Raw genomic sequence first — 22375 nt, forward strand, 5'->3', positions numbered from 1 at the left:
CAGCTGTGAGATTTTAAGATTTTTAGAGGGGTATGTTGGTCTTTTCACTTGGTGGCCGGTTTTAAGCCACAAATGGGCAAAGGTTGAGCTCATTCAACCTTATCTTTACCAATAAAACACTCTCAACCATATTTAGAGAGAGAGAGAGGGTTTAGAGAGAGAGAGAGAGAGAGAGAGAGAGAGCTTGATTTGGAGAAGAAGGAGTCGGTTTCTCACCAAAGCTCGGGTTCTAAAGTTGCTCATCTCGTTCACGGCTACGTTGTGGTTGAATTGGTAAGTTCAAACTCCGAATTTCATTTGTTAGATTTGATATTCAAGTTAGGGTTTGAGCTTGTTTAGTTGTGAAACCCTTTTAGATGATGAAGTGGGTTTATGGTGACTAGTTATTGTGGTCACATGGCGGATTTTGGGTTGGTTGACGTTTTGTCCTTGATTAGGCTTTGATCTTGAGTTTAATCACTAGGTTTAGTGATTATGGAAGTGTTGGAACACTTTTTGGTGTGTTTGGTTAACAAATTTTGAAATGGGTAAAAATTAGAGTTTTGGTGTCAAAATGGATAAGACATGTGTTTAACACTTGTGTTCGGGTTTAATCGGTGTATTAGGACCATTTTCACTTGTGTTAGTGATTATTGATTAGTTTGGGCGCGGTTTTTACTTGGAGGTGCATTTGGGTCGAAATTGCACTAAGTGTCAATTGGGTTGGTTTGTAAGTCAACCCTAATTGTGTTGTTGTATTTGTGTTAATGGAATAGGTACATTCCATCGGCGAGTTGCGGATTATTCGATAGCATTCGTCAAGGCGACAAGGTGAGTGTTAATATCCTATGTGCATATGTATGTGTAGGATGGGTGCGGGTCGGGTGAAGTGGTTCTCGGTTATAGAGCTCACTTCACATGTAGGTGGAATTGATGGACTTGTGTATAGGTCCAATTGGCACGGTTGTGCGTTTTGGTTGACCACCTTTGGTGAGGTGCACTTTTTGTGCGTACGTTATCACACATTGTTGTGATGTGGATAACCCCGATGTGGTGGATTTTATAATCCCATGACCGTGGGTTTTGATATTGGAGAAGTGAATCTCGTGTAGCTCGAATTCACGATGACGCGTGTAGTTCGGTCATCTTATCGGAAGTGAGTCTCGTGTAGTTCGGACTCATGATGACGCGTGTAGTTCGGTCATCTTATTGAGGTAGTGATCTCGTGTAGTTCGGATTCACTAAGGCTCGTGTAGTTCGGCCAACCTCGATGTTGTTGTGCTAGTGAAGATAGTAGTCACGTGTGGATGCGGATTTACTAAGGCTCGTGTAGTTCGGCCAATCTTCATTGTGGTATTCGGTTCTCGGTATTTTGGGTTAAGGGGTTAACCTTGAACGTTTATATATTGTTATATATATTAATGTATTGTTGTGATGTAGCTAACCCTCTGGGTGTAGCTATTTGGCGTTGTTCACATCGTCGTTGGTGAACTTATATTTGTCGTTGTATCTTAGCTTGTTGCTTAGTGATCGTATGGTATGCTTAGACTAGCTTGCCTTTATGCTTGGATGCTCCGGTATGCGGTATTTGTTTATTTATGTGGCGTGTCCATTTTATGCATATACTAAGCGTTAGCTTACCCTCTCGTTGTTTACATTTTTTTATAGATTGCATGGATGCGGTGGCTCGGGTAAGCGTGGGAACTAGTGAGCTTGCGTAGTTTGCTTTAGAAGACTTGCTTTTGGATATGATTAGGATTGGGTAGCGTGTCCCCAATCCCATGCTCGGTCTATGTTTTGTATAAACTAAAATGGGTCGAAATGGTCACTTTGTAGTAATATGGGTCGATGGGGGCCCGGTGTTGTAAGACTCGGTTTTATTATGGAAAACTCTTAGTTTAATTAATATTAACATATTGTGAAAGTGTTTTAGTTAAAAGTGTCGGGAAGCGAGTTTTCCGCTCGCGTGTGTTTGAAAAACTGATCAGAACTTTTTAGTGTATTTGGACGCCGTCCCAGATGGCTGGACGCCGTCCAGTCCTTAAGAGCTGGACGCCCTCCAGATGTACAGTCTCAGAAAATTTTTTTTTTTATGCCACGTTTTTGGGAGGATAACGGGTTGGGTCGTTACAGGTGAAAAGTCTAACATTCTTGGATACAAGTCATGATAATCATTTGAGGCAATTCCAGTTTTGTCATAATCCTTTATTTGTAATCAACACATTTTCTAAATCCTTATTGGTTGGTCAACATGTCATTGACGACAACAACTCACTTTAATCACAAAGCATACTAGTATTGAAATTTGAAGTTGTTTGTAATTAATTAAGTGTGTTAATGATGTCTTGATAATTTAAGCAAGTAATATCAATTGAGCATGTTCCAAGACATCAAGTTAAATCAAGTTTAAACCATTCATAAACTTAATTTTATATTTAAGCAAACCTATGTGTGTTAATCATTCATTGTCTTTTAAGATTACTAGATTATGACATATTAAGCATTATACAAGTAGCACAAGCATATATCGAAGTAGTCCAAATACTAGTTGGTGAAATCCCAACTTGTAACACATAGCAAGACAAGGTTGGTACATATACATATTAAGTAACTACTTAGAATTTAGCACTTAGAACATAGTCAAATAATACACATGTATTAATAGCAAATAGTCAAGTAATATTCATATAATGACTAGCAAGAGATCACTAATTAATCTAGAATTATGCAAAGTGGCATTTACAAGATTAATGTATAATACATTAATGTCCAACACATGTACAAGAAAGGAGTAACTCTTGGTTGTGACTTGGTGACCATCCTAAGTATGTCTAGATATATTTTAGATGTACATGTTTTCCTATAACACTTATATGTTATCCTTAATCAAGGTTTAATCATCATTATGGTTTCATTAAGCGTGATTAACCAAAATTAGTGTTCTAGTTACCAAAACTCCTTTGGATATGAAGGAGGCAACTATTCTAAGCATGTGTGAACATGTTTCATAAATTATAGATGCCCCGAAGTGGTCGAACTAAAATCGATGAAATTTAGGACAAAGCCTTTTATGGTCGACCCACGGTTGACCGTGAGGTCGACCGTGCATCACTGATTTCACAAATCAGGGTACAAGGCTCCACGGTCTGACCTGTGGTCGATCGTTGTAACGACCCTGGATTTTCCAACGTTTAATTATTAATAATTTATTATTAATGCTTGCGTTTTAATAAACGTGTTCTTATACGTGTTACTTGTTACCGTATTTAACTTTACATGCCCGATTTGTCTTTGTGACACACGTACTTTACACGAATAATATTTTCGAATATTATTTACATTCATGATTATTTATTATTAATCATTTTTAATTAACTAAGGTTACTAGTTAATTACTTGGGCTTTATTTGATTAATTGTTACATACTTGGACTTGAGCCTTTTATTATTTGAACATGGACTTGGAAGCCCACTCTACACACTTAATGGACTAGTTAGCCCATCATTAAGCTAATGAATTATTAAGATTAAGAACAAGGATTAATTAGTTCATGGGAATCTAGTTACAAGTATACTTACACCATTTTCCAACACCATTTAACTTTATTACCACTCTAAGCTATCACCTTCTCCCCATGTTTGAAAGTGCAATTGATTCCTTCCTTTTTTTTGTTGAAAACCGTCGGCCAAGAAAGGCTAGGAGGGAGTTCAAAATCTTTTTTTTTTTTTGATTACTTATTCACTAGTTTACTTCCTCATTTCTTCACACACACATACTTACATTTTCTCTCAACTTTCTCTCATTTCTTTTCTCTCAAATATTGTAGGTATCAAGCTTTGTTTTCTCTCTTTTCTTCCATCTAAACCGCCACCATTCATCATCATATTACTTGTTTACTTACTTGTTCTTTGTTGTTGCTTACTTACTTATTCTTTGTTGTTGTTTACTTACTAGTTGTAAGAATCAAACTTTCTAGTTTGTTCTTCATATTATCTTGTTTATACAAGAACAAACAAGAACCAAGGAAGATCAAGTTTATAGTTTGATTCTTCCATAAAACTTGTTAAAAAGAAAGTTCATGAGTTTTAAAATCATACTTGTGTTCATGTTTGTAAACTTAAGGTTTACTTTCTTAAAGATCAAAGCCTTGGCTTAAATCTTTCTAAGTATGAACAACCATGAATTTATTACTTGTAGATTTAATTTATTTCTTCATTTTATGTACTTTAAACTTGTGATGTTGTTAAATTGGTCAAGTATTACTAGTTAATCTTGATCTCATATTTCTTGAAACAAAAAGTTTACTTTATAAGTTCAAGAACATGGAAGTATAACTTTCTAGTTATAACTTCATATACTTATATTGGATCTAAGTTTCTATAGCTTGTGGTCTTCTAATTTTGTTGTAAATAAGAGCTTACAAGCTTACATACATTTTTCAAGTTGAAAATCTACGTTTCATAACTTATGGTTTCATTAAAGTGTAGATCCAAGTTTTGTAACTTAGGATCTAACTTAAGAACACTAGATCTAGACTTTCTATTCTAGTATCTTTAAGATCTAGCTAAGATCTAAGTTCTACAACTTATGATCTTGATTATTTAGTTTACTTTCAAGTTTGTAGCGTAATATTACTAGTAGAACTCATGTATGTGTCGGATCTAAGATCTTGATGTAACTTTGGTTCATCAAACTACATACAACTCTTAAGTGAGTTGTGCTACATATCTTAGACTTAAACTAGTGTTATAATGGTCAAACCTTGGTTAAGATGATGCAAACCCATCAACGAGTTGTACACTTGAAGCTATACGCATCAAGGATGAGAACCGTGATGAGCATCAAGCACCAAGAACCCACCGGAACACCTTTCTGACTATTTTATGGAACTGATCAGACTACCTGTGTAGTGACCCGAACTTTTCCATGTTTATATATATATTAAATGAAATTGTTATTTACATGATTAAGTGTTTCCAACATGTTAAGCAATCAAACTTGTTAAGACTTGATTAATTGAAATAGGTTTCATATAGACAATTGACCACCCAAGTTGACCGGTGATTCACGAACGTTAAAACTTGTAAAAACTATACGATGACATATATATGGTTATATATATAGTTAACATGATTTTATTATAAGTATGTATCTCAATAGGTATTTTAACAATGAGTTATATACATAAAAATGAGACTATTAATTTAAGAAACTCGAAAACGATATATATAACGATTATCGTTATAACAACGTCTTACTAGGTACATATGAATCATATTAAGATATTGATACACTTGGTTAATTATGTTAAATGATAAGTAAATATATTATTAAGTGTATTAATAATGAAATACATATGTAAAAATAAGACTACTAACTTAATGATTTCGAAACGAGACATATATGTAACGATTATCGTTGTAACGACATTTAACTGTATATATATCATACTAAGATATATTATATATTATAATATCATGATAATATAACAATTTAACATCTTATTTGTTATAATAAACAATGGGTTAACAACATTCAACAAGATCGTTAACCTAAAGGTTTCAAAACAACATTTACATGTAACGACTAACGATGACTTAACGACTCAGTTAAAATGTACATACATGTAGTGTTTTAATATGTATTCATACACTTTTGAAAGACTTCAAGACACTTATCAAAATACTTTTACTTAACAAAAATGCTTACAATTACATCCTCGTTCAGTTTCATCAACAATTCTACTCGTATGCACCCGTATTCGTACTCGTACAATACACAGCTTTTAGATTAATGTACTATTGGTATATACACTCCAATGATCAGCTCTTAGCAGCCCATGTGAGTCACCTAACACATGTGGGAACCATAATTTGGCAACTAGCATGAAATATCTCATAAAATTACAAAAATATGAGTAATCATTCATGACTTATTTACATGAAAACAAAATTACATATCCTTTATATCTAATCCATACACCAACGACCAAAAACACCTACAAACACTTTCATTCTTCAATTTTCTTCATCTAATTGATCTCTTTCAAGTTCTATCTTCAAGTTCTAAGTGTTCTTCATATATTCTACAAGTTCTAGTTACATAAAATCAAGAATGCTTTCAAGTTTGCTAGCTCACTTCCAATCTTGTAAGGTGATCATCCAACCTCAAGAAATCTTTGTTTCTTACAGTAGGTTATCATTATAATACAAGGTAATAATCATATTCAAACTTTGGTTCAATTTCTATAACTATAACAATCTTATTTCAAGTGATGATCTTACTTGAACTTGTTTTCGTGTCATGATTCTGCTTCAAGAACTTCGAGCCATCCAAGGATCCGTTGAAGCTAGATCCATTTTTCTCTTTTCCAGTAGGTTTATCCAAGGAACTTAAGGTAGTAATGATGTTCATAACATCATTCGATTCATACATATAAAGCTATCTTATTCGAAGGTTTAAACTTGTAATCACTAGAACATAGTTTAGTTAATTCTAAACTTGTTCGCAAACAAAAGTTAATCCTTCTAACTTGACTTTTAAAATCAACTAAACACATGTTCTATATCTATATGATATGCTAACTTAATGATTTAAAACCTGGAAACACGAAAAACACCGTAAAACCGGATTTACGCCGTCGTAGTAACACCGCGGGCTGTTTTGGGTTAGTTAATTAAAAACTATGATAAACTTTGATTTAAAAGTTGCTATTCTGAGAAAATGATTTTTATTATGAACATGAAACTATATCCAAAAATTATGGTTAAACTCAAAGTGGAAGTATGTTTTCTAAAATGGTCATCTAGACGTCGTTTTTTCGACTGAAATGACTACCTTTACAAAAACGACTTGTAACTTATTTTTCTGACTATAAACCTATACTTTTTCTGTTTAGATTCATAAAATAGAGTTCAATATGAAACCATAGCAATTTGATTCACTCAAAACGGATTTAAAATGAAGGAGTTATGGGTAAAACAAGATTGGATAATTTTTCTCATTTTAGCTACGTGAAAATTGGTAACAAATCTATTCCAACCAAAACTTAATCAACTTGTATTGTATATTATGTAATCTTGAGATACCATAGACACGTATACAATGTTTCGACCTATCATGTCGACACATCTATATATATTTCGGAACAACCATAGACACTCTATATGTGAATGTTGGAGTTAGCTATACAGGGTTGAGGTTGATTCCAAAATATATATAGTTTGAGTTGTGATCAATACTGAGATACATATACACTGGGTCGTGGATTGATTCAAGATAATATTTATCGATTTATTTCTGTACATCTAACTGTGGACAACTAGTTGTAGGTTACTAACGAGGACAGCTGACTTAATAAACTTAAAACATCAAAATATATTAAAAGTGTTGTAAATATATTTTGAACATACTTTGATATATATGTATATATTGTTATAGGTTCGTGAATCAACCAGTGGCCAAGTCTTACTTCCTGACGAAGTAAAAATCTGTGAAAGTGAGTTATAGTCCCACTTTTAAAATCTAATATTTTTGGGATGAGAATACATGCAGGTTTTATAAATGATTTACAAAATAGACACAAGTACGTGAAACTACATTCTATGGTTGAATTATCGAAATCGAATATGCCCCTTTTTATTAAGTCTGGTAATCTAAGAATTAGGGAACAGACACCCTAATTGACGCGAATCCTAAAGATAGATCTATTGGGCCTAACAAACCCCATCCAAAGTACCGGATGCTTTAGAACTTCGAAATTTATATCATATCCGAAGGGTGTCCCGGAATGATGGGGATATTCTTATATATGCATCTTGTTAATGTCGGTTACCAGGTGTTCACCATATGAATGATTTTTATCTCTATGTATGGGATGTGTATTGAAATATGAAATCTTGTGGTCTATTATTATGATTTGATATATATAGGTTAAACCTATAACTCACCAACATTTTTGTTGACGTTTTAAGCATGTTTATTCTCAGGTGATTATTAAGAGCTTCCGCTGTCGCATACTTAAATAAGGACGAGATTTGGAGTCCATGCTTGTATGATATTGTGTAAAAACTGCATTCAAGAAACTTATTTTGTTGTAACATATTTGTATTGTAAACCATTATGTAATGGTCGTGTGTAAACAGGATATTTTAGATTATCATTATTTGATAATCTACGTAAAGCTTTTTAAAACCGTTATCTATGAAATAAAGGTTATGGTTTGTTTTAAAAATGAATGCAGTCTTTGAAAAATGTCTCATATAGAGGTCAAAACCTCGCAACGAAATCAATTAATATGGAACGTTTTTAATCAATAAGAACGGGACATTTCAATTGGTATCCGAGCGTTGGTCTTAGAGAACCAGAATTTTGCTTTAGTGTGTCTTATCGAGTTTGTTAGGATGCATTAGTAAGTCTGGACTTCGACCGTGTTTACTTGAAAAATGATTGCTTAACAAATTTTGTTGGAAACTATATATTTTTAACATGTGAATATTATGTGATATATTAATCTCTTAACGCGTTTGATATTATGTGATAGATGTCTACCTCTAGAACAAGTCCCATTGACTCACCTAATAATAATGAAGAGTCAAATGTAAATTGGAATGATTCGTGGACTGATTCACAAGTTCCCGAAGAGGAACCGGAAGAAGAGTCGGAACCGGAAGAAGAATCGGAACCGGAAGAAGAATCGGAACCGGATGAAGAAGTAGAACCGGTGGGGGAAATAATAAAACGGTTAAGTAAAAGAAAATACTCAACCGACCGACCAAGGTTAATTATGGTTAATGGTGTTTCCGCCAAGGAAGCAAAATATTGGGAGGATTACCAATTCTCCGATGAATCTGATTCTGACGAGAATTCCGATGATGTTATAGAAATTACCCCAACTGAATTTAAAAAGGCAAAAGAAAATAATAAGGGAAAGGGCATAAAAATAGAGAAATCTAATTCCAACCCCGATGAACTTTATATGTATCGTCAACCCCCGAAGTCCTTAAGTTGTAACAATGACCCGGGAACCTCTAAACCACCAGGTTTTTCTAAACCAATGTGGATAACGACGGCTCGTATTAGGGGAACATCATATATCCCTAGAAACTTGGCAAAACGAACCAAAACCGAAGAAGAAGAAACAAGCAAGTCGGAATAAGATAGTTGTATTCGTGTGGTGTAATATATGTAATATAGTGTGCTTATGCTTTATGATATATGTAAAAATTGCTTGTATTAATAAGTATTTTTTTTTATGAATCTAACTCTTGTCTATTTTACAGTATAAAAACACAAAATGGATAGACAACCCAATATTTTAAGAGACCTACCCGGAGACATGATTGATGAAATCTTGTCTAAAGTCGGTCAGAATTCTTCGGCACAACTATTTAAGGCGAGATCAGTTTGTAAGACATTCGAAGAACGTTCCAAGAATGTCTTGGTTTATAAGAGACTTTCATTTGAAAGATGGGGGATATCACATTGGGAAACCCATAAGTTACGATGTGTTTACTTTGACGCATATATTGCGGGGAACCCAAATGCTATTTTACGCAACGGGTTAAGAAATTATTTTGACTCAGTATATCCGAATATTGGACTTCGTGATTTAGAAAAAGCGGCTAACATGCAACATAAAGAAGCATGTTATGCTTACGGATTAGTAATGTTCGCTTCTCACCAAAGTGAGAACAAGAACAGCGGGCTACAACTATTAAACAAAACGTTTCCACAAGTGACGGAGTCGGTAATTGGGGTAAGAAATGAGGTTTTTAAATTGTTACGGGACTGTTGGACATTACGTAACCCTCGTCCCTTTGACGACGTTACAACACGCTGTCTTATCAACGGCCATAACGGTTATGTTCCACAAGACCAAGGATGGGAAGTAGTCCTAGTAAAACCAGAATGCATGACTTGTTTCTGGACGTATGAATTACGTGTCTTTATTGCCTTTGCTGAACGACTTGTGTACTAGCTAGAATTATCTTCACAACTATCTTGTATCAAAGTTATTGTGTGCTATATTTCATGCTTTATGTAAAATAAGCGGTATTGTAAGTTTGTAAAATATTGTATAAAAGTTTGAACGCGAAATATTATTATAATCAGTTTTTCATATAGAATTGTAGTAGTTGAATTGTATATTAGCTACTAAGTATGAACTTAACGGGTAGGTACTACCCGAATTTAAACTTATAAAACGCTAATATGAAGAAAAAGCTTTTATAAATGAGTTCATATTATGCTACGAAATACTATTAACTACTCTTAATATTCTGTATGATTAACTTGTTCCATTTAACTATTTTGAAGGAAATGGCACCGACTACTCGACACACCGTGAATATGAATGAAGAGGAATTCCGTACTTTTCTAGCTTCAAACATAGCCGCAGTACAGGCTGCGCTACATACCAACAATAACCTTGGATCTAGCAGTACAGGAAATCGTGTAGGATGCACCTACAAAGAATTCACTGCCTGCAAACCTTTGGAATTTGATGGAACCGAAGGACCGATCAGATTGAAACGGTGGACCGAGAAGGTTGAATCGGTGTTTGCCATAAGTAAGTGTACTGAAGAGGACAAAGTGAAGTACGCTACGCATACCTTCACAGGTTCTGCGTTAACATGGTGGAATACCTATCTAGAGCAAGTGGGACAAGACGATGCGTACGCACTACCGTGGTCAGCATTCAAGCACTTGATGAACGAGAAGTACCGTCCCAGAACCGAGGTCAATAAGCTCAAGACAGAACTTAGAGGGTTACGAACCCAAGGATTTGATATTACCACGTACGAAAGACGATTCACAGAATTGTGCCTATTGTGTCCGGGAGCATTCGAAGATGAGGAAGAGAAGATCGACGCGTTTGTGAAAGGATTACCGGAAAGAATCCAAGAAGATATAAGTTCACACGAGCCCGTCTCCATACAACAGGCATGTAGAATGGCTCACAAACTAGTGAACCAGATTGAAGAAAGAATTAAAGAACAGACTGCTGAAGAGGCCAATGTGAAGCAAGTCAAAAGAAAGTGGGAGGAAAACGGTGATAAGAATCACCAATACAACAACAACAGTAATTACAACAATAATCGCAACAATTATCCCAACAATCGCAACATCAATCGCAACTACAACAAACGGCCCAACAACAACAACAACAACAAAAACAACAACAGCAGCTACAACAATCATCCCAACAACAATAATAACCGCAACAACAACAACAATCAGAAGCAGCTATGCCAAAGGTGTGAAAAGTATCACTCGGGGTTCTGCACCAAATTTTGCAACAAGTGTAAAAGAAATGGTCATAGCGCAGCGAAGTGTGAGGTCTACGGACCAGGGGTTAATAGAATGAAAGGAACAAATGGTGTCGGAACGAGTAATGGCGGAACAAGTAGTGTCGGAGCAAGTTATGCCAATGTAGTTTGTTATAAATGTGGAAAACCGGGCCACATTATTAGAAATTGCCCGAACCAGGAGAACACGAATGGACAAGGCCGCGGAAGAGTTTTCAATATTAATGCGGAAGAGGCACAGGAAGACCCAGAGCTTGTTACGGGTACGTTTCTTATTGACAATAAATCTGCTTACGTTTTATTTGATTCGGGTGCGGATAGAAGCTATATGAGTAGAGATTTTTGTGCTAAATTAAGTTGTCCATTGACGCCTTTGGATAGTAAATTTTTACTCGAATTAGCAAATGGTAAATTAATTTCAGCAGATAATATATGTCGGAATCGAGAAATTAAACTGGTTAGCGAAACATTTAAGATTGATTTGATACCAGTAGAGTTAGGGAGTTTTGATGTGATAATCGGTATGGACTGGTTGAAAGAAGTGAAAGCAGAGATCGTTTGTTACAAAAATGCAATTCGCATTATACGAGAAAAAGGAAAACCCTTAATGGTGTACGGAGAAAAGGGCAACACGAAGCTACATCTTATTAGTAATTTGAAGGCACAAAAACTAATAAGAAAAGGTTGCTATGCTGTTCTAGCACACGTCGAGAAAGTACAAACTGAAGAAAAGAGCATCAATGATGTTCCCATTGCAAAAGAATTTCCCGATGTATTTCCGAAAGAATTACCGGGATTACCCCCACATCGATCCGTTGAATTTCAAATAGATCTTGTACCAGGAGCTGCACCAATAGCTCGTGCTCCTTACAGACTCACACCCAGCGAGATGAAAGAACTACAAAGCCAATTACAAGAACTTTTAGAGCGTGGTTTCATTCGACCAAGCACATCACCGTGGGGAGCTCCTGTTTTGTTTGTCAAGAAGAAAGATGGTACATTCAGGTTGTGTATCGACTACCGAGAGTTGAACAAACTTACCATCAAGAACCGCTACCCACTACCGAGAATCGATGACTTATTTGATCAACTACAAGGCTCGTCTGTTTATTCAAAGATTGACTTACGTTCCGGGTATCATCAAATGCGGGTGAAAGAAGATGATATTCCAAAGACTGCTTTCAGAACACGTTACGGTCATTACGAGTTTATGGTCATGCTGTTTGGTTTAACTAATGCACCAGCTGTGTTCATGGACCTTATGAACCGAGTGTGTGGACCATACCTTGACAAGTTTGTCATTGTTTTCATTGATGACATACTTATTTACTCAAAGAATGACCAAGAACACGGTGAACATTTGAGAAAGGTGTTAGAAGTATTGAGGAAGGAAGAATTGTACGCTAAGTTTTCAAAGTGTGCATTTTGGTTGGAAGAAGTTCAATTCCTCGGTCACATAGTGAACAAAGAAGGTATTAAGGTGGATCCGGCAAAGATAGAAACTGTTGAAAAGTGGGAAACCCCGAAAACTCCGAAACACATACGCCAGTTTTTAGGACTAGCTGGTTACTACAGAAGGTTCATCCACGACTTTTCCAGAATAGCAAAACCCTTGACTGCATTAACGCATAAAGGGAAGAAATTTGAATGGAAGGATGAACAAGAGAAAGCGTTTCAGTTATTGAAGAAAAAGCTAACTACGGCACCTATATTGTCATTGCCTGAAGGGAATGATGATTTTGTGATTTATTGTGACGCATCAAAGCAAGGTCTCGGTTGTGTATTAATGCAACGAACGAAGGTGATTGCTTATGCATCTAGACAATTGAAGATTCACGAGCAAAATTATACGACGCATGATTTGGAATTAGGCGCGGTTGTTTTTGCATTAAAGACTTGGAGGCACTACTTATATGGGGTCAAAAGTATTATATATACTGACCACAAAAGTCTTCAACACATATTTAATCAGAAACAACTGAATATGAGGCAGCGTAGGTGGATTGAATTGTTGAATGATTACGACTTTGAGATTCGTTACCACCCGGGGAAGGCAAATGTGGTAGCCGATGCCTTGAGCAGGAAGGATAGAGAACCCATTCGAGTAAAATCTATGAATATAATGATTCATAATAACCTTACTACTCAAATAAAGGAGGCGCAACAAGGAGTTTTAAAAGAGGGAAATTTAAAAGATGAAATACCCAAAGGATCGGAGAAGCATCTTAATATTCGGGAAGACGGAACCCGGTATAGGGCTGAAAGGATTTGGGTACCAAAATTTGGAGATATGAGAGAAATGGTACTTAGAGAAGCTCATAAAACCAGATACTCAATACATCCTGGAACGGGGAAGATGTACAAGGATCTCAAGAAACATTTTTGGTGGCCGGGCACGAAAGCCGATGTTGCTAAATACGTAGGAGAATGTTTGACGTGTTCTAAGGTCAAAGCTAAGCATCAGAAACCATCAGGTCTACTTCAACAACCCGAAATCCCGGAATGGAAATGGGAAAACATTACCATGGATTTCATCACTAAATTGCCAAGGACTGCAAGTGGTTTTGATACTATTTGGGTAATAGTTGATCGTCTCACCAAATCAGCACACTTCCTGCCAATAAGAGAAGATGACAAGATGGAGAAGTTAGTACGACTGTATTTGAAGGAAGTTGTCTCCAGACATGGAATACCAATCTCTATTATCTCTGATAGGGATGGCAGATTTATTTCAAGATTCTGGCAGACATTACAGCAAGCATTAGGAACTCGTCTAGACATGAGTACTGCCTATCATCCACAAACTGATGGGCAGAGCGAAAGGACAATACAAACGCTTGAAGACATGCTACGAGCATGTGTTATTGATTTCAGAAACAGTTGGGATCGACATCTACCGTTAGCAGAATTTTCCTACAACAACAGCTACCATTCAAGCATTGAGATGGCGCCATTTGAAGCACTTTATGGTAGAAAGTGTAGGTCTCCGATTTGTTGGAGTGAAGTGGGGGATAGACAGATTACGGGTCCGGAGATAATAAAAGAAACTACCGAGAAAATCATCCAAATTCAACAAAGATTGAAAACCGCCCAGAGTCGACAAAAGAGCTACGCGGACAGTAAAAGAAAAGATATAGAGTTTGAAATTGGAGAAATGGTCATGCTTAAGGTTTCACCTTGGAAAGGCGTTGTTTGATTTGGTAAACGGGGGAAACTAAATCCAAGGTACATTGGACCATTCAAGATTATAGATCGTGTCGGACCAGTAGCTTACCAACTGGAGCTACCTCAACAACTCGCGGCTGTACATAACACTTTCCACGTCTCAAATTTGAAGAAATATTTTGCTAAAGAAGATCTCACTATTCCGTTGGACGAAATCCAAATCAATGAAAAACTTCAATTCATTGAAGAACCCGTCGAAATAATGGATCGTGAGGTTAAGAGACTTAAACAAAACAAGATACCGATTGTTAAGATTCGATGGAATGCTCGTAGAGGACCCGAGTTCACCTGGGAGCATGAAGATCAGATGAAGAAGAAATACCCGCATTTATTTCCAGAAGATACGTCAACACCTCCAACTGCTTAAATTTCGGGACGAAATTTATTTAACGGGTAGGTACTGTAGTGACCCGAACTTTTCCATGTTTATATATATATTAAATGAAATTGTTATTTACATGATTAAGTGTTTCCAACATGTTAAGCAATCAAACTTGTTAAGACTTGATTAATTGAAATAGGTTTCATATAGACAATTGACCACCCAAGTTGACCGGTGATTCACGAACGTTAAAACTTGTAAAAACTATACGATGACATATATATGGTTATATATATAGTTAACATGATTTTATTATAAGTATGTATCTCATTAGGTATTTTAACAATGAGTTATATACATAAAAATGAGACTATTAATTTAAGAAACTCGAAAACGATATATATAACGATTATCGTTATAACAACGTCTTACTAGGTACATATGAATCATATTAAGATATTGATACACTTGGTTAATTATGTTAAATGATAAGTAAATATATTATTAAGTGTATTAATAATGAAATACATATGTAAAAATAAGACTACTAACTTAATGATTTCGAAACGAGACATATATGTAACGATTATCGTTGTAACGACATTTAACTGTATATATATCATACTAAGATATATTATATATTATAATATCATGATAATATAACAATTTAACATCTTATTTGTTATAATAAACAATGGGTTAACAACATTCAACAAGATCGTTAACCTAAAGGTTTCAAAACAACATTTACATGTAACGACTAACGATGACTTAACGACTCAGTTAAAATGTACATACATGTAGTGTTTTAATATGTATTCATACACTTTTGAAAGACTTCAAGACACTTATCAAAATACTTTTACTTAACAAAAATGCTTACAATTACATCCTCGTTCAGTTTCATCAACAATTCTACTCGTATGCACCCGTATTCGTACTCGTACAATACACAGCTTTTAGATGTATGTACTATTGGTATATACACTCCAATGATCAGCTCTTAGCAGCCCATTTGAGTCACCTAACACATGTGGGAACCATAATTTGGCAACTAGCATGAAATATCTCATAAAATTACAAAAATATGAGTAATCATTCATGACTTATTTACATGAAAACAAAATTACATATCCTTTATATCTAATCCATACACCAACGACCAAAAACACCTACAAACACTTTCATTCTTCAATTTTCTTCATCTAATTGATCTCTTTCAAGTTCTATCTTCAAGTTCTAAGTGTTCTTCATATATTCTACAAGTTCTAGTTACATAAAATCAAGAATACTTTCAAGTTTGCTAGCTCACTTCCAATCTTGTAAGGTGATCATCCAACCTCAAGAAATCTTTGTTTCTTACAGTAGGTTATCATTATAATACAAGGTAATAATCATATTCAAACTTTGGTTCAATTTCTATAACTATAACAATCTTATTTCAAGTGATGATCTTACTTGAACTTGTTTTCGTGTCATGATTCTGCTTCAAGAACTTCGAGCCATCCAAGGATCCGTTGAAGCTAGATCCATTTTTCTCTTTTCCAGTAGGTTTATCCAAGGAACTTAAGGTAGTAATGATGTTCATAACATCATTCGATTCATACATATAAAGCTATCTTATTCGAAGGTTTAAACTTGTAATCACTAGAACATAGTTTAGTTAATTCTAAACTTGTTCGCAAACAAAAGTTAATCCTTCTAACTTGACTTTTAAAATCAACTAAACACATGTTCTATATCTATATGATATGCTAACTTAATGATTTAAAACCTGGAAACACGAAAAACACCGTAAAACCGGATTTACGCCGTCGTAGTAACACCGCCGGCTGTTTTGGGTTAGTTAATTAAAAACTATGATAAACTTTGATTTAAAAGTTGCTATTCTGAGAAAATGATTTTTATTATGAACATGAAACTATATCCAAAAATTATGGTTAAACTCAAAGTGGAAGTATGTTTTCTAAAATGGTCATCTAGACGTCGTTCTTTCGACTGAAATGACTACCTTTACAAAAACGACTTGTAACTTATTTTTCCGACTATAAACCTATACTTTTTCTGTTTAGATTCATAAAATAGAGTTCAATATGAAACCATAGCAATTTGATTCACTCAAAACGGATTTAAAATGAAGGAGTTATGGGTAAAACAAGATTGGATAATTTTTCTCATTTTAGCTACGTGAAAATTGGTAACAAATCTATTCCAACCAAAACTTAATCAACTTGTATTGTATATTATGTAATCTTGAGATACCATAGACACGTATACAATGTTTCGACCTATCATGTCGACACATCTATATATATATTTCGGAACAACCATAGACACTCTATATGTGAATGTTGGAGTTAGCTATACAGGGTTGAGGTTGATTCCAAAATATATATAGTTTGAGTTGTGATCAATACTGAGATACGTATACACTGGGTCGTGGATTGATTCAAGATAATATTTATCGATTTATTTCTGTACATCTAACTGTGGACAACTAGTTGTAGGTTACTAACGAGGACAGCTGACTTAATAAACTTAAAACATCAAAATATATTAAAAGTGTTGTAAATATATTTTGAACATACTTTGATATATATGTATATATTGTTATAGGTTCGTGAATCAACCAGTGGCCAAGTCTTACTTCCTGACGAAGTAAAAATCTGTGAAAGTGAGTTATAGTCCCACTTTTAAAATCTAATATTTTTGGGATGAGAATACATGCAGGTTTTATAAATGATTTACAAAATAGACACAAGTACGTGAAACTACATTCTATGGTTGAATTATCGAAATCGAATATGCCCCTTTTTATTAAGTCTGGTAATCTAAGAATTAGGGAACAGACACCCTAATTGACGCGAATCCTAAAGATAGATCTATTGGGCCTAACAAACCCCATCCAAAGTACCGGATGCTTTAGTACTTCGAAATTTATATCATATCCGAAGGGTGTCCCGGAATGATGGGGATATTCTTATATATGCATCTTGTTAATGTCGGTTACCAGGTGTTCACCATATGAATGATTTTTATCTCTATGTATAGGATGTGTATTGAAATATGAAATCTTGTGGTCTATTATTATGATTTGATATATATAGGTTAAACCTATAACTCACCAACATTTTTGTTGACGTTTTAAGCATGTTTATTCTCAGGTGATTATTAAGAGCTTCCGCTGTCGCATACTTAAATAAGGACGAGATTTGGAGTCCATGCTTGTATGATATTGTGTAAAAACTGCATTCAAGAAACTTATTTTGTTGTAACATATTTGTATTGTAAACCATTATGTAATGGTCGTGTGTAAACAGGATATTTTAGATTATCATTATTTGATAATCTACGTAAAGCTTTTTAAAACCGTTATCTATGAAATAAAGGTTATGGTTTGTTTTAAAAATGAATGCAGTCTTTGAAAAATGTCTCATATAGAGGTCAAAACCTCGCAACGAAATCAATTAATATGGAATGTTTTTAATCAATAAGAACGGGAAATTTCAACCTGGGCTACTGTAAAGTTGATTTTTAGTTAGTTCGGTTCGAGTAGATGATTTTCCGTTTAGACCTCGTCTTAATCCGAGTTACGGTTTAGGATCTACAGCCTCCCGAAAGTCACTACACCCTATTAACGTTGTGCTGAAATTTCTGACCTACTCGCAGTTAAACCATCACCACGGTCAAACGAAGATGATTTTGGTTCTGGAAATTGGTCAGCCTCTAGGGGACTCATTTACAGAGCCATGGACACTGGTCTCATCTCATTTCTGTTTGTATAGAGGTCGTGGCGACTGAACGAATTCAGCCTTTGTTTCAAACCCTAGCCTTGACTTAAAACTTACTTTACACTTTTTGTTTAATGATGAATGATGATGGTACTAAAGACCTAATTTACATACTTTTAAACCTTCAGGAACGATTTAATGACTTAGTAACTTTTTACTTAGTTTGAGGACCATCCGGACCAACCACTTGCTTACTATTCCCGCGTATCGACTTTTACTACTTCCACTGTGAGTTATAGCATCCCTTTTTACTTTAACTATTTTGGGAACTGAGAATACATGCGCATTTTATGTTTTACATACTAGGCATGAGTACTTAAACTTATTATATGTGTGGGTTATACAACGGCATAAACTTTCCCCTTAGCTCGGTAACATTTAGTCATTGGTCTTTGAACCGGTGAACGCGAATCTTAGATATGGATCCATAGGGTTTGACATCCCCACTAGGGCTAGTAGTGCTAGCATTTAACGGGTGTTTAATACTTCGTAAACTTACGCACTCGCCAAGTGTACTTTTATGGGGTGTTATTTACGTTAAGTTAGTTACCAAGTGCCCACGGTTATACATATACTTTTCATACTGTTTTGAACAGCTGTTGAAGCACTGAAATCTTGTGGCCTACCTTACATTACTGTTACACTTAAACTATAGCTCACCAACCTTTGTGTTGACGTTTTTAAGCATGTTTTTCTCAGGTGCTTAAGGTTTGCTTGCTTCCGCTGTACTAGACATGCCTTGTAGACTCCCGCTGCGCTTATTAGAGATGTCACCGCATGAAACGTTTAATTTGCATTCAAACAATGTTATTTTTGAAACAGTGTATTTGTAACGACCTATGGGTCACATACTATTATTTTTGCTTGCTATTCGTAGAAGCATACTTTCGGATGTTAAACATTTGACGTTGATTAAAACATCACCTTTTATCATGAATGCAAACTTATTTTGAAACAGCATATAGTATTTGACCTTGTAATGATCCTGTTGTTGATGATTCATACACGATGGTTTTGTACGGGGCATCACATTTGGTATCAGAGCATTGGTGGTAGGGAATTAGGTTGCATTAGTGAGTCTGGACCGACCCGAGTATGATTCACTAATAGGACTAATCTATAACTTGCTAGTTTACTTGTTTCTGCGGAACTTGCTGCATGCTGCTGCTTACTTTTACTGCTATATGTCGTATGCTACTACATGATTTCACTACTGCATGCTATTATCTATTTTTGATTGCATGATACTTGTCGTTATTGCCATGCTACTTACTGTTATAGATGATCTAGACTGTCGTAGTTACTTTGCCTAATACGTGCTTGCTTTATGACTTACTGACATGGAAAAAGTTATTTTTCCTTGTTCAGATGTCGGATATTCCACCTGTTATCATTTTGGAGAGCGAATCGGACTCATCCGCTACCTCGCCTGCCATTGTTGTCGATTCTCAGATCCCGCCGTCGACACCCTCGAGCGACTCTGGCGCTTCATCCTCTGGAGCCAGTAGCCATGCACCCAACCCAGTGATCACCTCAGATGAAGCCAAGGACCTACAGGAGATTCCAGCTCCACTTGTGTCAGGACCCTCGGAGCCACAGCACCATTCTGGTGGTGCTGTGATTCCCGCAGAACTTGGGGAAGGTCCGTTTCGTAATGAGCATAACCATTGGTGCCGACGCCTTCCTGATGGACGTCTCGTGCCGATCCCGCCTTTCAGATACCAACTGATGATGGCCGGATGAGCAGAGCCACCCGTGCAGCCACCCCCAGATGATTCCGATGACTCATCATCCGACGACTCATCCTCTGTTGACTCTAGTGATGAGGATTCCGACGAGGATCCTGAGGAAGCACCCATGCAGCCACCCTCTACCCCGCCGAAGAAGCGGTATCATTTCGACGGTACTGTTATTCTTGGGGTTAACGGAGGGAGATCGTCCGTTAATGCACATGGACTGAGGACTAGAGTTACCGCCCGTAAGCGGCTTGTGCCGTGTCCTACTGATCCATTCATACGTAAGGCTCCCCGATACGCAGCATTTACTTCTGGTGCCGGACCGTCTGCACCACCCGCACCACCAGCACCACCCGTACCGACTGCACTGCCTGCCCCACCATCTCCCTCTGTCGAGGAACTGACAAGGAAAGTGGAGATCCTCCGTGCTCGGGTAACTGAGCTCAAGGACCAGATGTCCCACATAATGGACATCCTTCACCCACCGTCACCGTAGGACATTTGTAGTAGATTTCATTATGTAATCTCGTTTGTAGTGTTATGTTTTACTTATGTATTGTACGAACCTATGCGGATGTATGCAACTTATTATTAATGAATGGAACTTTGTGTTGTTTAATCTTTGTACGGTGTTCTATTTACGTTACAGTGTGATGACTTTGTGGTATCTGAATCTATTTGCGTTACTTAATTAACATGTGATGTGTTGATTCCATGTTGGTTACCATATACTGTATTACTATTATTTGAATACTGGATTTTGACTTGAGTCAAAATTTTTGTTTAGAACATCAATGGCCAACGGAAGATCAACGCCAACTGCAGCACAGATCGAGGAAATGATCGCTGAACGTGTGGCCGCAGATTTAGCGAAAAGGAACCCCCAAGCTCCACCAGTTAACCAGCCCATTCGTAGTGGGTGCACATACAAAGAGTTTCAAAGCTGCAAGCCCCACAACTTTAGTGGTACTGAGGGGCCGGTTGGTCTCACTAGGTGGTTTGAGAAATTAGAATCTGTTTTCCGTGTTAGTAACTGCTCAGAGACGGACAAAACCAAGTATGCCTCGTGTACGCTGTCAGACGGCGCACTAACCTGGTGGAACACACTGGCTCAAGCAAAGGGTATTGACGAGGCGTATGCTACGCCGTGGGAAGAATTCAAGGGGGCCATGATTGAAGAGTACTGTCCCGAACAGAGATCCAAAAAATGGAGATTGAGTTTGGGCAGTTGAAGGTTGTGGGAAACGATCTCGATGGTTACAACCGTAGGTATCTGGAATTAGCCCTTATGTGTCCTACCATGGTTACCCCGGAGTTTAAGCGCATGGAAAAGTACTTGTGGGGACTTCCTAAGTCCATTAAGGGAAATGTCACCTCATCTAAGCCACCAAATGTCCAGGAAGCAATGCACATGGCGCACACCTTAATGAACCAAATTATCAGCGATGAATCGAAAAAGGCAAAATCCGAATCGGGTAGTAGTGATAAGCGTAAGTGGGACAATAACAAGGGGAGAGCCTATGATCAAACCCCCGCTAAGAGGCACAACGATGGGAGGAACCCCAATCCGAACACCAACTCAAACCCCAATTACAAGGGCAGTATGCCACAGTGCAAGAGGTGCTACAAGCACTATACCGGGTACTGTAACGTTATTTGTGAAAAATGCAAAATGACCGGGCATATTGGCAGAGACTGCAAGATCACCACCATGACTGGGAAGCCGAACCCCAATGGACCGAGAAAGTGCTATGAATGCGAACAAACGGGCCACTTTAGAAATGAGTGTCCCAACAAGTGAAAGGACGGCGGACCACCGCGTGGCAGAGCTTTCAATGTAAACGCAAGGGATGCCCGTGAGAACCCCGACTTGGTCACAGGTATATTCACTATCAACAATTTATTAGCTTCTGTTCTGTTTTATACTGGTGCCAATAGAAGTTATGTATGTAGACACTTTTGCTCTAAGATAAATTGGTCGTTAGTTCATTTAAAGGAGAGTATGCTTGTAGA

The sequence above is a fragment of the Rutidosis leptorrhynchoides genome, chromosome 9 (genome assembly GCF_046630445.1).
Source record: "Rutidosis leptorrhynchoides isolate AG116_Rl617_1_P2 chromosome 9, CSIRO_AGI_Rlap_v1, whole genome shotgun sequence".
NCBI classification, from domain to species: domain Eukaryota; kingdom Viridiplantae; phylum Streptophyta; class Magnoliopsida; order Asterales; family Asteraceae; genus Rutidosis; species Rutidosis leptorrhynchoides.